The sequence below is a fragment of the Perognathus longimembris genome, chromosome 13, assembly GCF_023159225.1.
Source record: "Perognathus longimembris pacificus isolate PPM17 chromosome 13, ASM2315922v1, whole genome shotgun sequence".
NCBI classification, from domain to species: Eukaryota; Metazoa; Chordata; class Mammalia; order Rodentia; family Heteromyidae; genus Perognathus; species Perognathus longimembris.
Window position 1 is genome coordinate 3312747 of NC_063173.1, and position 20238 is coordinate 3332984.

A 20238-nucleotide genomic window follows, 5' to 3' on the forward strand; every position below is an offset into this window, starting at 1 on the left:
CTCAGTTTTACTCATATACCCTAAATGCAGCACACAGTGAATACTTGCTGAATTAAGCCAAACAATGGATCTACTCCAAGAACCAAGCAATCGGCGCTTTGATGTTAATAATAAACAAATTAGTGCGAGGGTTCACAAAAAAGCAGGTAAGGTGACCTAACAGGCTGACCTCAAATGACATCGCGAAGGTCTGTCCTACGTCTGCCCATGCGCAAAGTCCAAAAGCCTTGGCTTTGGCTGCCAGAGGAGCACAGAGCGAAGGCCCCTCGCCAGCAAGTCCACGCCTCCTGCGTTCCTCTAGCTCCCGCCAGTTCACCCTATTTTGCTCACATTCAATGAATGTCTCTTAAATGGACTTAATTTCAAGTCAAATTATATAGTAATTAGAGCAAATCTACTGCCTTCTCTCCTGTATACCATTTAAAACTAAAATTTGCATTACTAGCATGATTGATTGGATGACTTTTTTCTCTCTCTATAGATTAACATGTATATTTATGAAGGTTTCCTCTGAGGTTATTTTCTTGACTTCAGTGGCGGGAAGCTGGATCGGAGGTGGGAGAGGCTCAGCTCTTCTCTTGCTGAATCTCCCTGCTCCCTGAATCTTCTTGGATGGGACACACCATTTAGTCCCTGAAGAGAGTGGATCTGTGTTTCCTCCCCCCCCCCCCCCCCCCCACTGTTCTCTTTGCTAGCGGGCCTCTGAGATGGCAGGGTGTAGAGGTGCCATTTCTTCAGCCTGATTGGGGCTCTTCTTAGGCCAATCACAGTAGGGTACTGCCTTAGGCAAATGGCCGGCGGCAGGAACAGTGTGAATGGGCTCTGACTACTCAGGCCACTGCTGTCCTGGGGCAGACAGAGAAAGGAGGGCAGCTGGTCAGGATTTTCTAAATTCCTTTCATGCCATTACTGAAGTTTGACCTCAGAGCCTGGACGCTGTCCTTTAGCTTTTTCATTCAACTGTGATGCTCTACCACTTGAGCCATAGCTCCATTTCTGGCTTTTTTCTGGTTACATGAAAATAAGACTCTGGAATCCAGGTTTGGGTCTGACTCTGGGCTCTCTCACCTCCCAACTGATTGAGCCTGGGCAGCATCCTTCACTTCCTTGGGCCTCTGGGTTTTCCACTCCAATGTGAGACAGTAGGAGTATCTTATTCTGGTGATGCTAAAGTACTGATATACCTGTCACCTAGTGAAGTCTCAACAAACATGGTGTAACATCATTACAATTGCAGTTAGGGGAATCTGCGTAGACATACTGTATTTAATGTTTGCCATTCATTGTCCTAAACGTTTCCCTATTTAACCCTCAGGAGAAATCCTATGCGGTAGGTGCTGCTATTTCCCTTATTTTACAGATAGCAATTGGGGCATTGAGATAGAATTGCCCAACATCATGCAATGGATGGGAGAGCCAAAAGTTCTGTTGTTGTCCTGTTTTTGCGACAAGGTCTCACTATATAGTCCAGGTTGCCTACAACTTGGAGACCTTCCTGCTGGGATTTCAGGAATATTCTACTATGTCTGGCTGGAGTCAGGATTTTCAACTTCGACAGACTAGCTCTAGTAGTCATGGTCTAAACCACTATTCATCATCATAATAATTATTAAATTAGCTACCATAATATTTGACTATTCGTAAGGACATTCATTTTTTTTTTCATTAATGACAGGTGTCTGGCCTGTCATTAGTGGAGAGGACTCCATTCAGCTGGGGTGACTGAGATGGCAGGTGTTTGCTGAGCTTCTGAAGGCTTCCAGCTCCAGGTGGAAGGTAAGGATCCCACAACTTGTTGGGCTTACACGTCAGGGCTGGGACTGGAAAATGGAACAGTGACTGTCTCAGCCTTGGGTACCTGGGCAAAAAGGGGACATCTAAACTTCTGGGCCCCACCTGACAGGCAGGCAGGAGTTTCTATTGGATTTCCCACTAACTGTATCATGAGTGCACTCCAGGCCTGAATGGGGAAGGTCCCTGCAAGGACACAGACCCAGGAACTCGGCAAGGCAAGGTTAGAGAAGACGCAAACTAAGGCCGTCTTTCTGGAAATCTCTTTTGCCCTTATCCAGGATGCCGCCAGCACCCTGAGGCCCAGAGATGCTTTGTGAGCTCTACGTGTCTGCTGTTCAGATGTAGATGCTTATTTTAAGAAAGTGTTGACCTAAGCTAAGCTGGTGGATTGTCACCAGATGTCTGCATGAGCAAGAGCTCTCCCTGAAGACCATGCGCTGGGATTTCCAAGTGTCATCATTGCTGGTGCTTGGGTTCATTTTTCCCCTGGACTTTGCCTGCTCATTAGGTTCTCAAAACATGCTAGCTTTAGCTTCCTTCTGGGCATTTCAGAGTCAAAAAAAAATCTTGTCCCTTCTCACCCCTCTTGGCTAAATTTTATTTTGTGGGTGTCTCGAGGTGGCGTGAAGTAATTCAGCAGGAGCAAATTGTACTCTAGCCAACGATCTCAGCCCCAACACCTAACAACCCACCATAGCCTTGCAGGGCCTCGAGTGAGCTCCCCACACATCAACAAGCCCTTCCAGGGACCTGCTGTGGCCTCTTCTTGGTACCCTCCACAGAGCTGCCTCTTCTACAGGTGCTCCGACCTGGGACACTACATCCAGCTGCTTTCAAAGAGATAGTTTTCTGTATTGCACAATAGAAATGGCGGTTTTATTGTTTACTTCAAAACACAGAAAGTCTATCAGGGACCCAACAAGGTTTGCATGAGACATTTTTAATTTTCATGAGCCAGGTACCTGAGCTCTTTTCAGAAGATCAGCTCCTCCACCCAGCAATTTCATGGTTACCCTTCCACCCACTCAACATACAACTGCCAGCTGCTCGCCACAGTGTGTGTCAGATGCCCACTGGAATAGGTGGCTGAGAAACACAGAAAGAGCTCGGGCCTGACCACAGTTCCAATCTCAACTCATCTGGCCTCGGGTTCCTTATCTGCAAAATGGATATCCTTACCACACTGTCCCAGGGATGTTGTCAGAAGTAGGTGGTATAGCATTTCTCAAATACCTAGACGGATCCTGCAAGTCCGTCCCGAAGAACTCTCACTGCTCTGATACTCCTGATACCAATCAAGGTCCCTACACCATACTCCTGAACCCATGGCACAAAGTAGCAGATAGAGAGGCCTGTGATCGATTCTGAGATCTGAAGAGGAAGGATCTCTGCTAGTGAGCTGAGGATGGAAACCCAGGGGTCAAGCAACCCGGGATCGTAAGTACAGACCTTGTGCACAGGGGTCTGTCCTTGGTGAGAGGACGGGAATGTGACAGATGGGCCCCTCCTGAGAAGAGCGGGCGGCAGAGAGAGACACAGAACCCCCGACCCGGGGCCAGGACTACAAAGGATGCGGGGCTCGGGCCTCAATTTGTAGTGACGAGGTCATCTGTGGAAGCCGGAAGATCCTATCACTTTGTCCTTGATATGATCTCTGCATGCAGCGAAGATGGGATAGACTGGAGGGTGAGGCTGGAAGAGAGATCAGAGCAGAGAGCCACAGAGCCCCGGGGAAACCAGGTGGAGGACAGGGTCCCTCACTCTGCCCAGCCCCTCACAGTAGCCTGGCTACGTGGCCTCGTAGACCTGGCTTCTCTGGAGCCGCCACCGGCATCATCCTTCCACTCGTCGGTTGCAAAGCCCTGCAGCCCCAGTGTCCTTGTGAGCTTAGGGGATACCACCCTTTGTAGCACCCTTTGTAGCACCCTTTGTAGCAGGTCTGGCCGAACCTGTGTCACTGCAGGGCTCATGACCGAGGTGCGCTTGAGCCTCTACCATTCTAATGTGTTTCCTGCCTCTCCGCTGTGCTCTATGGGCATGGCTGTCCTAGCCCAAGCAAGGGCCAAGGGATAGGGCTGCGGAGACAGCAGACGGCTACGGGTTCTCCTTAGCATCATTAGGGAAGCTTCCCGGGCAAGGCAGTCCTCGCTAGCATTGACTGTAAGAAGGCGTCAGATGGTCACAGCGTGGGGAAAGAACATGTCAGGCGAAGGGAAGTCCTGAGGGAAGAAAGTGCACTGCGTGCTGTGGCTAGGCCACAAGGGAGAAGGAGGAGGCGACAGAGGAGAAAGGCAGAGGTCATGCTGGGAAGAGCCCGGTATCACTTCCCACTTTCCCCTCGAAGGCGGCAGAGTACATGGCCGTGTATGAGGGAAAACACTAACTTTGATAAAGCACACAGCATCGGCCCAGTAATGTGCATTGCGCTCACTGTACACAAACTCATTTGCTTTCCCTTGTGCAGGGGTCCTGGGAACCAGAGATGATCGGCTCTCCTTCCTTACAGCTGGACTAACCAAGGCTCCAAGAGCTGACCCAGCAGGCCCAAGTCCTCCGAGGCAAGAATGGAGCCCGCATACCCAACTCCAAACCAACCATCATGGCCTGTACACGCCCGGGGCTGGGAACAGAGGTACGTGCGTGGTTCCAACACCGGAGGAAACAGACTCGGGTCACATGACCACCTTTGTCGTGTGCTAACCAGCATTTCGTAACACATGCGTGTGGACCTAAGCACTCCTTTTTAATTGGATCTTATAAGATTCCTGAGGCCACGTGTTTAATTAAAATTAAGCGCCACTGCGTCCACCTGTGTCCACTTGCAACGCGCCAGGCTCCCCCGTGCCATCTTTGTCGTCGCCCAGCACAGCGGCCCAACGAAATAGGCGTGACCCCTCTCCCACCCTGCTTTATAGCCGAGGACCCGGCCGCTGAGAGGGAAACACGGCGTGCCTCCAATGCAGTCACAAGCAAGAGCCGGAGAGCATCCTCCTCGCCCGTGGGTCCACCTGCTCACTTCCAATGCAACGTGGCAACCACACAGCTCCCGCCTTCCCCCTCTAAGGGGTCCGCTGCTGCTGATACCCATTCTCCATGAATGATGCCACCCGCTGCCAGAGGTACGAGTTAGGAACCTAGGTCAGCCTCAGCCCTCGCCGTTAATCCATCTTTGAATCCCGTGTTTTCTAGCTCCTCACGCTCTCCCACTTCGGCCCACTTCTCCCCCCTACCTCCTTCACCTCCACTACGCGAGTTCTGGCCATAGTCATCTCCGATCTGAGCGTCTGCAATGGCCTCCCTCCAGATCACCCCTGTATCGCAGGTTCCTGGAAACAGATGAGCCTCATCCTGGCTCTAAGTCCAGCTGGCCTGCCTCCTGAAGACATCTCCACTTCTCCTCCTCCTTTCCCATCATGTTCTCCTTTCCTCACGCATCCCGTTCTGTGAGACCTAAGCTTTGGTCATTTCCCTGTCTCAGCTTCCTTTCCTGAATAGAAGAAAATGCTTCCAAACCCTCTAGCTCTGAGATGTCGTTTGACCCCAAGGACCTGTCAGAAGTATGGGATGGATGACATGTAGACTGTGAAGGTTTGAGACCAAGAGATGTGAGCCCAGAAGGCTCCCAAGGACCGTGACCCCCTCCCCCACCCCTCCTCGCATCTCATTGCGAGGTTGCTGTCTGACAGCCCCAGACTGGTCTGATGTAACTGAATGCCATTCCGGCTACACGGGCCCAGGGGATCACCTGGGCCACTGGGTCAGGATGTGTGGCCGGGCAGAGTGGCCAGGATGGAGTGTGCAGGTGGAATTGGGCTTCTCGGTGAGTGGCCCTGCGTCTGGTACTCATGAAACAGGAAGTCCCCAGAGGGGCAGCAGCATCACAGAGATCATTCAAGGGAAGGTTATACCTTTGGGGGTCCTGTGAATCCCTTCGGTAGTTTCTAGAAATGTATAGACCCCCGTCTCAGAAAGAAAAGGAAAAGGTTGCTAAATGTACAAAATAAAAATCAATAGGGCTGCAAAGAAATCTAATTATCTTATAATAGTTATCAAAATGTTAAAATGAGAAACTGGGGATTGTTACATTTTTATTACTTGTTCAAGTCATAACAAGACCTAACAACAAGTCTAGTAACTATCATAACCTTGAAAAAAGTGATGAATGCAAATGATATTTTGAGGCATCTGCCGTAACTATAATGGGATACAAAAATATCCGATTCTCCCTGGTAACAAAGTCCCAGGAACTGGTAACGCCATTGTGGGTTAGAGCCTACGTTGGCTATGGCAAAAATGCTACACTTTCTATTATTTCCCCCCGCCCCAAGACACATGCTTACATTAAGAAGCTCTGATAGAAGGCAGGAACCTCACTTTACAGGGGAGGAAACTGGAGCGCCCCAAGGAATAAGGCCTCACCTAGCATTGATAACCCAGCAAGTTCAAGGCAAGGCAGACGCTAGCACCCACTTCTGCTACCTCCCTGGGTCACATTCAGCCCACTTTCCAAATGCGAGGCCGCTCAAACCATCCTCCAGGACAACCCTTCACTCGCTGTGCTTTGGCCGCTTTCCTTGTCAGATGGGACTAAGTACCTGGGTGGGCTGGGGTGAGCACAGAGTAAGAAAATGACTAGAAAGGGGGCCTGCTACCTGGGTACGGTTCTGCAATGCGCGTACACATTTTCTTGTACTTACCGTGGGGCTGCGGCCAATAAATGTAAGTTGGAAATGGCGTGACGTCAAATGTTCATTGAGCCTGGTACTGCTAACCCACGCTTGTCATCCCTGCTACTCAGAAGGTCAGAAAGCTAAGAGACGGATGGTCTGAAGCCAGCCCAGACAGAAGAAAGTCTGCGAGACCCTACCTCCAAACAACCAGCCAAAGGCAAGACTGGGAAGTCAGTTTTCAGTGTTGGGGCACCAGCCAAGTAAAGTCCGGCAAACTCAAGGCCCTGAGATCAAATCCTGGCATTGTCAACAGAGAATTATTAGAAGTGTGAGGATGTTTAGGTGGCAAACAGCTGGACAATCAAGGTGAGCAGGTGTAAGGCTCTGAGTTAAGACCCCATTACTGCCCCCCAAAAGTATTGAACATAGCTAAGCGATTAAACACCCAAGCTTTGCACAATCATTAAGCTGAACAAATGAAAGTTGGGGACTGTGTGAATCTGTCCTAAGTAATTTCTATGCATTCATTCACCTCAGCGAGAAAGGTCTAGGGTGGCAAACAGGGAAAACACAATAGTAAGGGTGAGGTAAGTGGGAAAGGTGGCAAACACAAGGACTTACCCCCTTCTGTGAGGGGTAGCTGCTGTTCAGTATGATGTGCCTCCATGTATTGAGAGGTACCATGCAGGAAGGGGGGCTTAGCATTCTAAATCTGCCTAAGGGACAGTAGACGTCTTTAGCTTGGGTTTTCATATGAAATTTCTTGTTGTTTCTTTTTTAAATTTTAATTTTTCTAATTTGGGGCCTTGTACTTGTGAGGAAAGCACTTACCATGTGAGCTATGTTTCCCTCTCCTCTTGATTTAGTTTAAAATTTCAGACTGCAGTCTTGTGGTTTTGCTTGGGGCCTGCTTTAGATGGCAAATCTCCTACCTACATCTTTGGTGTAGCTGGGATTGCTGACGTCAGCCCCCATACCTGGCTTGTTTGTTCAGAAATGGCCTCACTTCTTGCCTAGGCTAGCCTTACATAGGAACGGTCTCTGCCTTCCAAGTCGCTGGCGTTATAGATGTGAGCCACTGAACTCAGCTAAATTAAATTTCATCATATTTAAAACAAAATGTAGGACAAAAAACTTGTCAATTTGTAGCCTGTAGAGTGGAAAGGAAAAGGACTTCCACCATCCTGGGAAGGAGAACATAAAACAGGCCAGGGTTTCTCCTACATACCCAGGACCCCTTATCCAAGCCCTTGACATCAGGTGGGGCCTACCAGAGTCAGCGTTCTTGCTAGGATCGACCCAAACCCTCCAGCAGTCAGTTGTACAATTCTGCACCATCCCCTAGCAGCTGCAATTCTGTCCTGTTTTATTAATAACCCTGGATCGTGCTCAAAGCACATCAAGGTAAACAGAGACATTTCCAGGGCATGCAATACAGGCGATTCTAACAGATGAAGAAGCAAGCATCCAAATACAAACAGGAAAATACGATAAATACACGGAGATCCAAGTTGGTGTCATACTGACGTGTAGACGGTGAGCCGCAGACAAGCAAACCACCGCAGGATCCCAGAGTTTGGAGGGATTCTCACATGGAAGATGAGGAAATCGGCCCCGGGGAAGGGAAATGACTTGCGGGGGGGTGGGGGGGAGGTCACGTTCATTACCTGAACACTTCCGGTTTCCAATAGATTTGCTTTCCTCATCTTGAAACTCTAGAGAGCCGTTTGAAGCGCCCTCGAAATGTATTCCCTCCAGTCGGACGTGGCTGTCCATATTGATCTGTTTGCTTCAGACTTGGCCTGCCAGGTCAGTTGGAGTCCTGACTGGTGCGGGCGGCGCGGTGGATGCGGAGCTCGGGACCGCAGCCCCACGTCTCCGCCGATCACACTGCCTGCCGGGCAGCCGCACGCATCACCCCTGTCCATCCCCCTGGCCCGCGGCCTGGCCCGCCTCCTGCCAGCTCCACACCAGGTGCAAAGCCTGCTCGACAAGGCTAGATGAAGCAGCGAATTCCCCGACTCCGTGGGGCACAGGACGGGTGCAGATACGCGCCGTTAGAGAAGAGCTCGCCAAATGCCGTGCCCATACCACAAGTGCAATCGGGCCCAAGTCTAAGACAACAGGGTGAGTTGTGTATAATGTCAAAGGCAGCCAAAACCCTGGTGAAGAGAGGTACGTGCTTACTTGTGAGCAAGGGAAGAGAGTGAGGTAAGGAAAGTCATGGTTGAAGATCTGAGACGCAGACCACTCGCTGAAGCCTCTTCACCTGCGATGGTCATTGTGATCCCCAGATCTCAGCTTCCTGAGTAGCTAGGGTTCCAGGCGTGAACCACCGGCGCCTGGCTTCCTGAAAACGCTTGAAAAAGGTAGAACTTAAGGAAGGCTTTATGGTGGTAGAAGGAGGAAAGTGACCCCAAAGGCTGAACAACACCGAGGGCCAGAATGCAAGATGGAAGCTAATACGTGCAACACTCCGCCCCCTTCGTCCCATATTGCAGTTGACAGTGAACTGCTTCCTACATATCCTGGCCCAAAGCAGCCAGGGGCAGAGGTCTGAATTCATTTTTCCACACTTGCACACCGAGCCCTGACACGTCAGCCCTCCCTGCAGTGATAGGTCTGGAGCCGCACGACGGAAACCACTAGGATGACTCAGGGCCTAGACCGGTCATTGCCGGCTTGCAGTTGAACACAAACTGCACCTGCTCGTCACTGGTACCTTGGAGGAGGAAGGAGAATCAGAGAGGGCGAGGCCCTGAGACCGACGCCCTGACCGCTTCGACTCTCGGCTTCTATGCCTGAGCTGACAGGGCTTCTGCGAGGACCAGGACGGAGTCATGCGGCCGGCACCGTGTCCAGTACCTTGATGCTATTCTTTCTGGCTCCCTACCTCTCCTCTCAGAGCTGCTGGGGGCAGCCGAGGAACGGACGGAGGCGGATGTGACCTTTACTCCCTACGACTCTGACTCCACTGTACCTTGTTAAATCCTTCTCGGCACACGGGGCTGATCTTTTTTTTTTTTAAAGCCCACAAAACGTGGGCTTACGATGAGCCCATAGACATCTTGAGCGTGACATCACAGTCATTTGTTACTATGCAGCCGGAGGACCTAAGGCCCCTTGTGCTTAGCCTCTGCCCATCCTGGCCCGGCCTCTCCCCCAGGGGGCCACTTCACAAGCACCAGGCCGTCCCTGCCACCTCGGCTCCTGCCTTTCCTCTTCTGCAGCAATGCAAAACCCACCCATCTGCGCAGACCTTCACCCACGTGCGAGGAGCATTCCCCTCCCTCACCGCCTCTCCTGCCTTCAAAGTCCAGACCGCGAGACAAGTATGCTCTGGTTGATTCTCGTCCGCCTCGCAGCTGTTTCGTGAGCCGCAGGGTCCTGAGTTGCGTCTGACTCATTCCAGGTCTCTCTGCAAGTGCTCACTAGGACAGCGCCTCCAAGGGGGAGCAAGTACGGACCCTCGCTCCGATTCCTCCCCATCCTCGATGCCCATGACGGGTGCTCCCTCCTCCGCACGCTTTCCTTCGTCCATCACAGGGTTCTGGAGTGCTCCCCGCCACGGTTCCCTGAAACGCTCCACCGGCACCGCCCAGAACCACGTCCTGCCCTGCAAAGCGGGAGCTCACGCGGCTGCTCTTCAACACCGGGAGCCCACCGGGGAAGGGCCAGGGGCTGCATGTCCCGCACAGAAGCGCAGGGGTGGACATGGAGAGAGAGGTCAGCAACACATGTCTGACGATGATGATGATAGTAAGTGTAGAGAACGGTTATCTATCACGCTTACTGTGTGCCAGGTAGCACTGGATCCGCTCCACACGTATTAGCTTAGGCAATGCTTTGCATCGTGTTAGTTGATTTGACGTGTTCAATGCAATATTCTAGCCAGGCATCCCAAGCTCATACCTGTAATCCTAACTACTCAGGAAGCAAAGATCTGAGGATCACGGTTTGTAGCCAGCCAGGGAAAGAACGTCTATGATTGATTCTTTCATCTCCAACTAACCAACAAAAAGCAGCAAGTGGTAAAGCACCAACCTGGAGCAAAAAAGCTAAAGAACACTGTCCAGGTCCTAAGGGCTCATGAAGACATACCCATAAAAAAGATTGCGTAATGCCTTAGTTTAGTGAGTGATTTCTGTATCTATGAAAATATTTGTACATTTGCATATTTAATACACATAGCCCCCCTGTGAAGGATGTCCTGTAATCACTTTCACGTCTCTGTTGAAGGAACCAAGTCACAGAGAGGTCAAGAAATACGATAAACCAGGGGCTGGGGATATAGCCTAGCGGCAAGAGTGCCAGCCTCGGATACACGAGGCCCTAGGTTCGATTCCCCAGCACCACATATACAGAAAATGGCCAGAAGCGGCGCTGTGGCTCAAGTGGCAGAGTGCTAGCCTTGAGCGGGAAGAAGCCAGGGACAGTGCTCAGGCCCTGAGTCCAAGGCCCAGGACTGGCAAAAAAAAAAAAAAAAAAAAAAAAAGAAATACGATAAACCAAGGTGGAGCACTACTTGGACAGAACTGCTTCCATCCAGGCCATGTTCCAGCAGCTATCTTCGTAACCACTGAGCAACAAATATCTCCAAGGCATTGATCTTTACATTCCCAGAGCCTAGCAAAGAACCAAGCGGCCAGCAAGTGTACAATTAGCATGTGATCCCAGCACCCGCTGACGGAAGGTCACCACCGGTTATGGGAGACCCAGGATGGACTATGCACCTGGTAGCATAGCTCGAAACGCTGTCAAGTCTACACTGGGGCTGGCACTTTCTGAAGTGGCCTCCTTTCCTTCTCTTATTATGACATGCCAAGTCTCAGGCCATAGGGCCTTCTCTGCCAGGGTGGGAGTCTAGCTGGGAAGGTTGTGTGCTTTGCTACCATCGGGACCGGCTGCCTACTTATCTTTCCATTCACTGGGGTTTCTCCAAACTCCACTTGCCTTCCACAAAAAATCCCATGCTTAGCTATTGTCAGGAAGAATCAGTTTGTGTGACTGGGGTTGCTCCCTGACTCCCAACCAGAAGGTAAAGAAGTTGGTCCAAGGTTGCACTTTTCTAACTTTGCTATCCTGTGACTGTGCGCATCAGACTCATACGTGCATCATTCATTTTTCCTCAGATACAACGTGGGGATCTACCAATGATTCTCATAATTCCCAGGCCAAAGGAAGTTAAGGCATTTCTCTTGGGCAAAGGGGCCAGAACTCCAGATAGACAAAGAAAATTCCTACTGCTCATGCTGAGATCTCCCCACCCTGGCTCTTCCCTACAGTAAATGACATGCACCAGGCTCCCTCGTCCTGCAAAATATATCCCACACGATGCTGTCCAAAAGGATAGTCCTCTGCTAAATCCAACACCATCATTTCCAGTGTTTGCCAGGAAGCCAGCAAACTTGCCTGAGCTCTAAACGCATCTGTTAATAACTCTTTCACAGAAAGACCTTCATTCCTGCTGATTTCGAGGCTCAGGAAATCAGATTCCTAACACATTTCTTTTGGCTTTGTCTCAAATAATCCTGCTTCTGTCTTTTTCATGCTCTTCTCTCAATGTGTTGAGTCCCAGAGGGCCATTGTCTTCCATGAATGATGGCTTTGGGCTCCACAAACGGCCCTCCATCTATCATCGCGGAGCTCTGCTGGCCCCAACAGAGGCTCTTCTGTGTCCTTCTGCAGGCAGGCGGAGTGGCGATGACCCTGCCGGGACCTGCCTCTCTCACTGCCTTGGGAGAGATACCGAGAATGCCGGGCATTCTGGGGGAAGGAGAAAGTAGGACTGGCTGAGCCAATTGCACTTTTGAGCAGAAGTCCTTCTGGTCTGTGGAGATGCCACTGATGGTCTCTTCTCCCAAGTGGCCAATCCCTGCTGTCATCCCTCCTCCACTCTGCAGCCCGAACCTCAATTCCAGTTACTCTGTCCGTCTCCCTGCTGAGCCCTGAGAATCTAATGAGATAATCATCTGGTGGTGTTTTGCAAATGCAGAATGAGCACAGTGATAAGGAAGATGAGATTTACTGCCAGGAAGACCCGGGTTCTCATCTAACCCAGCCACCTTGAGCCTCTAACCTTCCGAAGCTCTCTAAGTCTCATTGCCTTATTTGCCAGGTAGGGATAATCATGCCTTCTTCTTGGGGTCACCTTGAAACTCAAGTGGATCATGAAGGCAGTAAATAGGGCAGTTGGACCTAGGAGTCCCAGGTTCACCACCAGAGAATTCAACCCGCCATAGGTGGAAAAACACTTGGGGGGGAAATGCTTCTCTACAAACACGTAGACTATTTTTCTTCTGTCTCCTAAACAATACTGTACAATAGCTATTTATATAGTGTTTATATTGTACTAGGTTTCCTGAGTTTTGTAAAAGATGATTTAAAGTGAGGATATGTGTAGTAGTTTATCTGTACAACACAATGCTGTTTTATATTAGGGATCAAAGCATCTTTGGATTTTGGGGTCCTGTAGCTCATGCCCTGTGGATACTGAGGGGTGACTGTTGTCAGTAAGCACAGATCTGTTGCACAGGGGGCATTTAGTACAGAGAACTATTATTTCTTTTACCAGTTAATGCTATACTAATAAGGATTCTATTCCTCCCCACCCTCCCCCCACCCCAAAACTAATGGTGGAGAGAACTGGATTGAGTTTACCTGTAGTTTTATGTTCCCCTTAATGAAACGTTGTGAGGAGCTTGGTAGCACTGGTTCCAACCGGCTGTAGAAGCCTGGCAGCACCAGTTCCAACCATGGGTAGAAGCCTAGCAGCACTAGTTCCAACCAGCTGTAGAAACATGGTGGCACGAGTTCCCACCAGCTGTGGAAACCTGGCAGCACCCATTCGTTCTAACCAGCTGTAGAAGCCTGGCAGCACCAGTTCTAACCAGCTGTATCCCACCCTGGATCAAGCACAGACCAGTGGCTTTGCCACTCCCAGTGGGATCTTGGCCAAGGATTCAACCTCTCTAAGCCTTAGTTCCTCTCCAGCCCATGATAGAAATCTGCTTGCAAGTCTGTTGTGACTCTATGGCAGCAATGCATCAAAGAGGAGCCTTTCCTTTCTCCATAGAGCAGGAGCTAAGGGAAGAACAGCTGGTTACATTCCTTGCTTATTTTCGTCGTGAGCACTCAGGACATTGTGGAAGGTGCTTGGGAGAGTTTTAAAGAAGAGGAGGAGGAAGATGAGCAACTGGAAAATGAAGTGGAGGAGGAGAAGAAAAGGTGACTAAGATGCGAGCCACAGCCTCCTGGAGTTCACAGTGTAATTGCAGCCACTTAGGGAACTTTAAAAAATACCCATGCCAGGCTTCATGCCCAGAGATGCTGGCTTAATTGGTCTAAGGTGAAGGATCTGTATTTGTGTTTTGTAGAAGCGCCCCAGGGATTTCTAACATGGCCAGGTCCAAGAAAGACTGGCCTATTTGGGGGAGGACATAAACACAGAGATATTTTTAATAACATACGCTTGGGAGTACAACAGAGATGTACAAAGGGGATCAGGACACAAAGGCCTTGTTATTTAAGCTATAGCATGGGGGCAGGATCTGAGAGAAGGAAGGGCCTTCAGGAAAGAACTTCAGTAAAGGCTGAGCCACAGCGAGTCACCAGACAGGAACTGGAGTGAACCAGAGCAGTCCGGAGGGCTGATTCCCACCGCCAGAACATCCCGGAAAGAAGAACGGGCACAGGAGGCCACTTCTTGTGGAAGAAGGGGGGGGGGCGGGGGGAAGAGTGGAGGGAAGAAAGGGAAGAGTAAGAGAGGAGAGAGAGAATAAGAGAACATTTGATCTTGCCAAGAAGCTTCTGGAAGGTTCTAATGTCGCATCCTTAGGGCTACTCAGACTTTTGGCTGTTTGGGAATGGGGGGTGGGCTGGGGAGGCCCGGGTCTGCTCTGTCCATGGTGCTGAACAATACCCATCCTGGAGGGCCAGGGTATCATGGGTTAGTCCCTGCATGAGAATCCTCTGTATGCCATGAAGAATTATGGGCTCCACCTCAGTCGGAATCTGTCACCGATCAATATCCCCAGGTGACCGTGTGCATATTAATGTCCTAGATGAGTACTGTTCAAACTGTAGGCTGCATCCTCTTCACAGTCAGGAAACAGCAATTTGAGAGAAAAGAATGAGATAGAACAGAAGAGGATGGATACTAAATGCCAGAGTTCGGTCTATGTGGTAAGAGTGTTGTTACTAAATAGATGCATATCCCGAGAAGGATCTGAAAGTATTTATTACCACACATTACAGTTTAAACAATGGGGGAAATTCCTGTGTTGTTTTTTTTTCCTTGTATCTGGAACACTGCTGATTCCTTGCCAATATCTCCCCCAGATTCTAAGTCAGGCGAGGAAAGACATAGCAGGTGAAAAGGCTATATGGAAAGAGAAGAGCTGAGAGGGCGAGCCGGGGTCTTCTGGAGAAGTATGCAACTGAGAGAGCCGTAGGAAGGGGGAAAGTGTGAAACAGGTATCCTTTACTGCTGCAAAAGAAGCAGCTGCCAACCCGGCTTGAGTGTCAGCTGGGAGAAGGTGTGTAAGAACGCACCAGGCTAACTGGGGATGTTCGTCTGGGCCAGCCCACACACGTGGTGGAGCAGAAGGAACTGCCGTGGAGTGACGTTGCTTACAGAGTTATGTTTTCTAAACTGTTACGGTAGAGTTGAGAGACAGCGGGGTTACCACCACATGACTCTGATAATGAGTACAAATTTCTTTTTTGAACCGGGTCTCCTCTCCCCTCCCTCTCTTCCAGTGTTTCCCTCCCATCCCCACCCAAAAGATGTACAGTGCCTTTCTGCAGAGCATCTTGGGAGTAGTACTGCTGTATTTGTTCACCCTTGTTTCACCTTTTCTGCGGCCCTCCTTTACTTTCCCAAATACTAACTAATAAACAAAACAGAAGGAAAAGGAAACACAAACCGCAACAATGGCAACTAAAAAAGTGTCCCTTACTTCCTTTCCTTGGAGTTCATTTCATAAAATATGATTGTATATGATCCTTGAGGCATTGTTTACCATAGCCGAGATATGGAATCAGCCCAGATGTTCCTCAGTGGACAAAGGGATCAACAAAATGTGGTGTATATACACAATGGAATCCTAATCACCCATCACAAGGAATCATTTTGTACTGTTCATAACGAAATGAAAAGACTTGGAAAAAATTATATTAAGCCGAGTAAGCCAGCGCCAAAGAAACATAGGCTGCATGGTTTCCCTCATTGTGATAACTAGAATGTGCCTATAAATCTACAAGTAAACATATTGAATAATTACACACACACACACACACACACACTGGGATTAGATAAATTGTATAGGACTCAAGAAATTCACACACGGAGGCAAAAGGAGGGTATTCATAGGAGTGGTTAATAAGGGCCCAATAACTATGTGTATAGTTACTTTGAAGTGCTCTTGATTCTCCTTTTGATTTCAATAAAATTTTGTGACCTTTTTACCCCACCCTGAGAACAACTATTGTAGCAAAGTAATGTTCTCACATGCACAGTGGTTTTACACACTGGGGAATTGCTAGTCATTCCTGATTGTGTGCTGTCCCGGGCCCTAGAGAGGCAAAGGATGGAGCTAAGTTCCACTCATAGGCAATAGCTCCTCACTGCAGCATCATGACTTAGGTTTCCTGCTCACCATCAACCCCTGAAATGTAGAGACACAACTCAGTAGAACTTTGAAAAGAAATAAATGGAGGCCTGTTCAAAATGCACAAAAACACGTCACTTACTTCTCGGGGTGACAGAACAAAATGTCAAGAGTAGATGTGACACTGATTTTTCTTCCTTTCAGAACCGGGCAGTGGGAGTTATTAACCTCCTGACACACGGCTGTTATTTCATTTATACAACAGTGTCCTACATTCCATTTTGCCTAGGAAATTGCTGTCTAATGGAAGATGACACAAAAAAATGGCTTTTCAAATAATTTTCTTCAAAGATGGTAGCGTTTATCAAATACTGAGCTCAGTCTCCACCTTGGGGTGTCCTGTGGGGGAGGGGAGAGCGGTGTGGGCCACTCACACAGGGCGTCACGCGGTGGCTTTAGTCCCAAGGGAGACACAGCTCCATGGACCCAATCCACACGGTTGTCCGACAAAATGGCGGAACTAAGATCGGAATCTTCCGTGTAATAAAGCTACCACAAAATTCACGTGGGCGGTTGTCTTACGTTTCACATAAATACCTCATATTTTCCAAAACACAATACACGTCTAAAGATTAAGAAAAGTAAGGGAGGGGCTGGGTTGGGAGGGATGGGTGAGAACCTTCTCACCCATGGGTGACGTTGAGCAAGGTGCGCTGGATTCCCAAATGGTTTTTGTTGATGGCGATTCCTTTGTACAACTACTAGAGGTAATAAAATATTTAAAACATAAGGTATCTGAAATACTCCATATTAAAGATAAATGTAAGATTTGTTGTACTAAAGTGTTAAATTGAAATATCTTTATGGAACAACCAATGAAAAAAATAAAAAATAAATTAAAAATGTAGAAGAAACATAAGGCAAGCAATATAAATCTGAAAACTATGAAAGGCAGCTTTATCATGCTAAAGGCTGTCTGATTTTTTTTTAAATTTTGTTGCATATTTTTATTTTTAATATATTAGTACTTTAGACTAAAATTTTTATTTTTCATTTTCTATTATTATTATAAAGGTGATGTACAAAGGGCTATCTGATTTTTCCCCCTCAATCCTTTGGCTTTAGCTCGGGGCCTGGGGCCTGTCCCTGAGCTTTTGTGCTCAAGGCTAGTGATCTACTTCTTGAGTCACAGCTCTCCTTCCAACATTTTTGTTTGTTTGGTTGGTTAATTGGAGGTAAGAGTTTCACGGACTTTCCTGCCTGGTCTGGCTTCAAACTGTAATCCTCAGATCTCAGCCTCTTGAGTAGCTAGGATGACAGGCGTGAGCCACCGGGGGCGAGCGCTAGCTGAGTTTTTAAGCATTATTTTACGTTCCTCAGAACCCTAAGTCAAAGTCAGCAGGACACTTGATGTGATCAGTAGGGCAGCTAAGAATGCCTGGAAACTCAGTATTCCAAAATTTTCCTATCTTGAACTTATTTACTGCACTTAATAAGCAGAGGGGTAAGTATTACAATCCCTATTTTCAGATACGGTAAAATCCGAAAGCCGGAAGAATCTAATGGCCTGTGTAAAGTCACACAGCTCTGCCAGATGACACAATCAGACTCTCATTTCAGCATGGGTGGCCCTAAAACTCCAATCAAGTTGTCAAGAGGTCCACTTGTTCAACCGCCTTTCTGTCTCAGTTTCAAAAGTCCTAGCGTCTCACGATACCCTCTCCCACGGTTTTCTGGCTCTCTTCTGAACTTTTCGCTTTTATCTCTCGGGGACTTGCTTCTGGGTGAGCTGACATTTCCCTCATGGATCGGAAGGGATTTTCTCGAGTGGGTGGATGGTCACTCAGAGAGAGCGGGTCTGCAGCAAGGGAGCTGGATTCCCACCGGGGCCCCAAATGATGCCCACCGCTCATCTGTTCAGTCAAAAACAGCATATACTCATAATGGGAACATTAAAGAGAAAGTTAACTTGGGAGTCTAGATTTTCCCAGTAGCACAGTTTAAATACTTGTGAAGCGGGCTGATGCTTAGGAGGAAGTAGACTGATCTGAGCAGTGACACAAAGCATCCTGATCTGAACACAACAGTAACATCCTCCAGGCTGAGGGTTTTCCATGTTCTGCTGATGGGGGATACAAAAAAAGTACCAAGACATTATCATAAACCATGGTATTTAATTTGGCAGTGAAGTACTGCTTCACTGAGAATTCCAACCAGAATTTAGGCTGGAAGGAGATACACTTCAGCATAGCACGATCAAAGTTTTCCCCACCATCAGCCATTCTCCAACAGTGAAATAGCTAAGCTCATGAAACAGTGAGTTTCTGGCTGGTACACACATGTCATTCAAACAATGAGAGAAGCAGAGGGACGAGGACTGTAGACGAAGACGAACTGGGCAGAAGCACAAGGCCCTATTTGAACAATAAACAACGACGAAAAGGATTGGTAGCGTGGCTCAAGTGATAGGAGTCCCTGCCTTCTAAGAGTGAGGCCCAAGTTCAATTTCAAGTCTTGTAGGAAAAATAAAACAAAAAACAGGTGAATTTCACATAAAGATGCCCTGGTAAGTACTTAACAGCTGGCTCTCCAGATTGGAAAGTAAGTTAATGGATTTAAAGTCCATATTTGTAATGCTGTGGGTTCTTATCATAACTGATTGCAAGCTACCAAAGTAAAAAGTCACTCAAGAGGGAGTTGGTAGAGATGAGGGGGAACCACCATCTGATAGTTCTGAAGCTGCCCAGACCAAACAGGTGTGTGTGTACATTTCGGAGTTTGGGGTTACGTAATAAAAGAATCAGGCAGAGCCATTGAGGCTTTATTCCTTTTGTTTTTCACATTATTTATTTATATGTAAGTTTATATCACTTAATTTTTAATCATGGCTGTGTTTAATAACTAGCTTACAAAATCCTTAAATAATTAACTACCGGTTCTTGTGGTGCTCAGACCTCCACGGGACCTTAGTCTCGCTGAGGGAAGGAGTTCAATGAGTTGAAGCTGGTGGCTCTTTGTGGCAAAATAAAATAAAATAAAGTAAAAAGATTGCTTCAGTCCCTCAGCCCGTCTAAAGAGGGCATTAGTCATGGCTGTAGCTGCAGTGTCATTGCTGGTAGCATTTTGGGGCCTACCAGACAGAGCCCAGAGCATATATGCATTCTCTCTTTCTCTCTCTCTCTCTCTCTCTCTCTCTCTCTCTCTCTCTCTCTGTGTGTGTGTGTGTGTGTGTGTGTGTGTGTGTGTGTGAGTGCCAGTATTATTATTACGGCTTGAATTCAGGGCGGTGGCTCTACGTCTTAGCTTTTTCACTCAAGGCTGGTACTCCATCACTTGAGCCACAATACCGCTTTCTGGTCTTTTGCTTGTTAGTTGGAGTTACTAACTACTCTTACAGACTTCTGCTCAGGCTGGCTTCAAACAGCAATCCTCAAATCTTAGCTTCTTAGCTAGTATTACAGTTCTGAGCACCGACACCTAGCTGATTTTTTAATTTTCTAACAGTCCTACCGTTTGAACTCAGGGCCTCTGTTTGCTAGGTAGGCCCTCTACTACTCGAAACAAGCCCTTAGGCTTCTGTTGCTTTTTGTTGTATAGACAGAGTCTCCTGTGTTTTGCTCAGGGCTGACCAATTGTGATCCTCCAGTCTCCGTCTCCTGCATAGTTGGGATTACGGGCACATGCTGTCACACTGATACTTCTTGACTGTAACTCCAGTAGGGTGATGCCATTTCCCTTTTATGATGGAAGCACTTAGGCTTAGCTAGACTCAGTAACTTCCCCAGGATCACAGAGCAGTGAGTAGCCATGGTGAAATAAGGAGATCACTGATACAATAAGAAATGCACTGTTTTACTGGCTCATGACCTTCCATTATTCTTCAAGAAAAACTGATTTGTAAAGTAAAAAAAAAAAAAAAAGAATAGAGGTGGTCTTCTCTGAGTTGCAGATTTCAGAAGAGTTGCTCAGCCTTCTGAATCCAGAAACTCAAAGGACCCACGCATTTAAATGAGTATCCAGGCTCCTTTCCTTCGTTTAGGTGTCAAAGGAAAACAACTGAAATCTTAAACCGGTGGACACAAAGTAATCCCCGCTACTTGGGAAGCTGAATCCAGAAAATTACACATTGAGGCTAGCTCAGACAAAAATTTAATGAGTTCCTC